This window comes from Corapipo altera, unplaced genomic scaffold (genome assembly GCF_003945725.1).
Source record: "Corapipo altera isolate COAL_440 unplaced genomic scaffold, ASM394572v1 61242, whole genome shotgun sequence".
In the NCBI taxonomy this organism is placed as follows: Eukaryota; Metazoa; Chordata; class Aves; order Passeriformes; family Pipridae; genus Corapipo; species Corapipo altera.
In genome coordinates, this window is record NW_020885007.1 from 822,954 (window position 1) to 828,953 (window position 6,000).

Below are 6,000 nucleotides of genomic sequence, written 5' to 3' on the forward strand. Positions count from 1 at the left end.
TATCTCCAGCAGTACAAGCATTTCAGAAGGATAAAATAGTTTTTTCTGCTTTTGTAAAACAGATCATCCCCCAGCAATAACCCACATCTATTTGTGAGGAGTCTACACTGACCAGAGGCAAAATAAGTAATGAGAACTTACTCTCATAGGCAATGGTTCTCAAGACATCACTTAAGCCACAGCCAGGCTGGAAGTCTCCCCCATTGGGGTAGATGTCAACATGGCCTACAGGCATCTAGATCCCAATGCTAACACCTAGTGTTTCCCTTGTGTAGGTGTGAAGGACATCCACAAAGTTAGCATCATCAGGGGAGAGGCACTTGCTGGAGTCCACTCCTTTAAACATAGGGCCACTTGGATCCAAGCCTGGAGTTAGATACAGTACGCAAGATGCCAGGTAAGAAACCACATCATTCCACACGGAATATAGCTAGGAGTCTGCTGCTGGGAGTCCTCCTTTCCAGATGGTACACAGACAGTCCTTGCCTCACTGCTGATACTGTCCCCCCAAGATCTCTTCATCATGGGTTCACTGAGGGAACAAATAAAGATATCCTACACTACTTTTCGTGCCATACAACCCAGTCGTAGCACCAATTTGCTCTACAGTGATGGCTTCAAATTACCTGTTGGAAGCAATGAGTCTCTGCTAGGTCACAGTGAAGAGATACTTCAAGAGGTTGCAGAAGAGATACTTCAAGAGGTAGCAGATGACTCAACATCAGAGGAAGTCTAGCACCCCACAGAGACCACTGGTAGCCAAAGCTGACTTGGAAACATTTAGTCTATTTTCAGACTGGACGTATGGAGGGACTAATAAAACTTAAGCAGCAGCCAGATAATCCCTGCATCTGAGATCCCATGATGGGTTTGGGGCATTCTGTTAATGCGAGAACCTCACTCCCTGACTGAAGCTGAGCTCCTGAGCCATTCCTCAACTTGACTGTTAGGTGATTTTTTTCCTGCTTAACTACATAAAATTATTGCTAGGTTCTGAGGAATTCTCAGCTGCCAGTGTTACATTTAAATGCTTAATGCAATTCCTTGTACCATGCTCTACGTTTTCACATGTTGAAATCAACTTTCCTCTAGAGTCAGAAACATTCTCTTCAGATACTTTCAGAATGAGGGGTTGGGGTTATTTTAGGTTTTTTTGACCAAACATCCTATGGGAAAAACAGCACCCAATAGCTCTCACTTCCATTAGTTTATGAGCTATAATTACAAAAACAGTATCACTCAGAGGCTTAGGATTTGGATAGTAAGAGCTTGAGCTGAACTTGATTTGAACCCACATTTAACTTCAAATATTCTCAAGATCAGGTTGTCCTCTGAAAGGGTTTTCATTGAACCCCCTTGTTATGGTTTAGCTAAATTTCTTCATACCATCATCTGGTTTTGGAGAAGCAGGGAGGATCCCCCCACCCCCACCCCAGGGCGGAGGGTGTGGAGGGAGGAGGGGTCCTGCTGGGAAAACAGGCATTCCACGGCTAGGGAGAGGGGGTACACCACATAGGGCAACATGTGGTTTTTCCTAAGAGAACATGGGGAATGCATGAGTAAGTGGGATGGAAAACCCACTTATGCTTTATCAGCACAGGCACAGAAGTTAAAAGGAAAAACGACCAGAGGCAATTCTACGAGAATGAATGTAGCCCCAGTTTCCCATGGGCAAGCCCCCAGACAGAACCAGAGGAACGATAACGTCTGATCCCTTAGAAGTGACCTCCCATATGTACTCACAGGGAGAAAGCTGCAATTACCAAAACCAACATTAGAGGGGCCCTGCCTCTAGCCAGGTAGAGGTATGGGATAACTATGTCTATTGGACTATGTGGATCTGATTACTGGCACATCAGACCTGTGGGGAAAGGGTTAACACTTTACAGGAAGAATGTTGCAAGGAAGGATGGGAAATGTAGTCTCCGCAGCAAGCCCACGAAGAAAGTACTCTACTGAGCATGCCCACTGGAAGGGTTTGAGAATGACCACTGGGGAAGTAGCATGTGCTCTATGGTTATGTAACCTCTGATGTCATTAATAAACGATTTGCCAGCATCTGGTGGGTCCATGCAATCACTGCCACAAATGGCATCCCCAGAACAGGGACTTTAGGAGAGACATCGGGAACCAGAGCACTAGGTTGCTGGGACATCTACTGGTGGCAGCCCTGGCTGAACTCAAAAGAAAGGAGGAGCTCCTCGAAGACACTACGTGCACCCATCACCTCTGGAATTATAGGACTATAGAAATCAGGATTATAAAGATATGGAAAAAAGAAGAAAATTCATCATTTGATCCAGAGGTGAGCAGCCAGGAATGGGGGGAAGTAATTCCCAAAAGATGAAACGGAATGCTGAAGCCTTATGCCAGTTTTTAAAAAGACAGAAAAAAGAAATTATGGAAGCCAAACTGCTGGCATTTTTAATATGGATTGCCGTGACTGTACTGGGATTTTCTGCTGGCTGGAACCCTTCAAATGACTGCTTGACAAAAAATCATCAAGAGACTTTACAAGAGAACGATTTCTGGAGACTTTGAGGTGTTTAGGAACCCAACCACATGGAGGGAAATAATGGATGCTTTGAAAATGGTGCGAAGGAGATTACCCTCTGCCACGGCGATGGTCCCGTTCCCCCTGTTCCTCCTGCTGCCCCTGCTCCTCCTAGGGTTCCCTCAGAGTGAGGTGCAAAAGTGGGGGTGCAGGAGGGCCCTTGGCAGCCCCTGCTGCCAACAAGGGGAGGGGAACGGTGTAATACCTGACTCGGCGCCGCTTTGTCACCGGCGTGCGGTTCTTGAGGAATCATTACAGAGGAGCAACTGTTACGCTCCTGCCGTGACGCTGCTGAGTTCACCCCTGTCCCACAGCCGTTGCAGAACTGCCACGTGGTGGCTGCATGGGGGCCAGGGGGGAGTCATGTTGCTCCTGCCACAGGGTGAAAGTGGAGGCTTCTCTTCCACCCCCACTGACATGTTCTCATGTGTCCCTGCCTGAGGAGGCATATGAAGAGTATGATGATCCGGAAGGCAGTGAGTTTATGGAGGACACAGGGAGGGAATCGGTCATGTCCCCTCCTAATGAAGATAGGTGGTCGTGCGAGGGTGCCCCAATGCTGCCCCCCCTCCGCCGCAACGGTGCCGCAGATGTGGGGCCCTGGTGGGGAGGAGTTTGACGGTCCTGGCCAGAGGTGGGCAGAAGGCAGGGCCATGTGTCTTGCCCTGCTGGGGAGGTCCCTGTGTAGTGCCGCCGCCGCCTCTCCCGCTCTGTGCACAATGATGACTCTCAGCCACAGCAGTGGCTCCGGCGAGAGAGGGAACGGGCTTCATCTGGGTGCTGCCAGCAGTGACAGCAGCAGCAGCAGCAGTATGCAGTGCCTGGATCCCAAGTAAATTATCCCTGCGAAATCTATGAAGTTATTGCAAGGCTTGTGTTATGAGTGCTATGGAAACTCCCAAGCACTGATAGAGATACCAATCTGTCTTTTGCTAAAGTTTTGCAAGGTAGAGGGAAGCATTGGGCATCTATAGAGGAGAACCCACACTGCAGGGAAACTGGAGGTGGGGCGCGAAGCCATGCACCCCTGCCAATGAAAGAAATATGGCTCAAAGCAATTGGTCAGCGACTTACTTGCAGCCATCACCTGCAACGCAGGTCTGGACCTGGCCTCCAGCCAACCAGTGACTTTAACAGCTGCCACAGTGGTCCTGATACCCACTGGGATCTGGGGGCCCCTGAGGGCAGGGGTCCATGCCCTCTTAATCCGACGTTCGTCTACTACAAAGATGGGTTTTATCATCCTACCCGGAGTGGTTGATTCTGATTCTCATAGCGAGATTCAAATCATGGCTTGGACACCTGTGCCACCTTGTCACATTCCTAAAGGGCAGTGGCTTGCTCAGTTAATTCCTTTTTATAGTACTCCCTCCCCCGGTAAGGGCAAGAGAGGCACTGGGGCGTTTGGAAGCACAGGCGAGCCCCAGATCTTCTGGGCCAAGACAATCTCTGCCTCTCAGCCTATGATGACATGTTGTATTGATGGGCGCAGATTTAAAGGCCTAGTGGACATAGGTGCAGACATGTCCATAATTAAAGACACGGAATGGCCTTCTGACTGGCCCACAGTGTTCCCTGCCTTGACCATCCTGGGGGTAGGTGGCGTGCAGAGGCCCAGGCAGAGCACATATCTGTGCATGGTATTGGGGTCAGAGGGACAGACTGCCCGGATTGCTCCCTTTATAGCTCCGATCCCATGCACCTTGTGGGGGTGGGATATCTTAGGACAGTTCAGCACAGTTCTGCAGATTGCAACAAAAAGTGCTCAGGCTTTTCCATAGGGGTCATTGGTCAGCCGTTCCACAGAACTATAAAGATACAATGGAAAACAGACAATCCCATCTGGGTCGAACAATGACCCCTAAAAAGGGAACGGCTAGTACATCTACAAAGCCTAGTGCAGGAACAGCTGAGTGCTAGACACATAATACTGGCCTCTAGTCTGTGGAATACTCCTGTGTTCTGTATTCCTGAAAAGAGTGACAAATGGCGTATGTTGCATGATCTAAGGACAATTGATGCAGTCATCGAACCGTTGGGCGTGTTGCAGCCAGGGTTTCCTTCACCTGCCATGCTTCCTGCTGGATGGCCCTTATTAGTGATTGACCCGAAGGACTGTTTTTTCACCATCTTTCTCCATCCTGATGATGCCCCTCGCTTTGCCTTCTCCATTCCTACCTTAAATCACTCGAAGCCTATGCAGAGGTATCACTGGCTTGTATTACCACAAGGTATGTGCAACAGTCCAACTATTTGTTAAACAGTGGTGGCTAATGCAATACAACCCATTCGGAAACTTTACCCATCTGCTGTCATATATCATTATATGGATGATATATTAGTGACTGCTGCCCGGGAGACAGAGTTACAGTTGATAATGACTGCTCTAACCAATGCCGTTTGAGAAGCAGGGCTACAGATCGCTCCAGAGAAGATCCAGTGCACTCAACTATGGACCTACCTTGGATGGAAGATTACACAGCAGGAGATCATGCCTCAGCCTTTGACTCTTAAGGTAACAGACACTATGACATAAAATGACTTACAGCGGTTACTTGGAGCCATTAACTGGCTTCAGCCAATTCTGGGCATCACCATGGAGGAACTGCACCCCCTGTTTGAGCTCCTAAAAGGTGTTCCTGCTTTAACTTCTACTCCATCTTTAACAACAGAGGCAAAGTAGGCTTTAAAGGTAAACTCACAGGCCACTGAAAATAGACAGGGCGGGTGATGACATCTTGACCTGCATACTCGCCTTGCTCTCATATCTAGCAAATTTCAACCCTTTGCAGTTCTTTTTCAATGGGACCAGACTGAGTCCGATCCCCTGATAATTATGGAATGGCTGTTTCTATCCCATTCTCCCTCTAAAACTGTTTGGACTATTAATGACACGTTTGCCAAGCTTGTTATTAAAGGTCAAGACCAACTGCAGGAGATGGATGGACAGGACCCGTAGGAGGCATGTCCAAAGATACAGGGGGACGACCGAGGGCAGGGAAGCCCAAGGGGGCATGCGCCTAAATAGACAACCCCATTGGTCACAAGGTCACATGGTTTTAGGAGATAAAAGGGAGCACAAAGTTTGAATAAAGCCTCTTTGATTTCCACCTCATCGGAGAGCAGACTGCATTTCTTTATTATATAAAGACCCCCATGCTACACATGGCACCCGAACAGGGACTTAGAACCTACATTAGGCTAGACTAGCCTACCCTGAATCAGGAGAAAATATCGGTAAATTCTGTTTATCGTATCAATTCTGTGGATACAGGAATTTTTCACCGAAAAAACTTAGACGTCTATAACTGTTGTCTCAGTCACATCTGAGAAATGAAAGTTAATATAGTGAGCTCAAAATATATTAGGGAAAAGTGCACAGGAACAGAGAAAAAGAAGAAAGAAGAAAAGAAGAAAAGAAGAAAAGAAGAAAAGAAGAAAAGAAG

General features: G+C 47.9%; 1 pseudogene; it reads right to left on the reverse strand.

The window, feature by feature from the left end:
- The window catches only part of LOC113958805, an 89,421-nt pseudogene that overhangs the window by 17,014 nt on the left and 66,407 nt on the right, over positions 1 to 6,000 (reverse strand).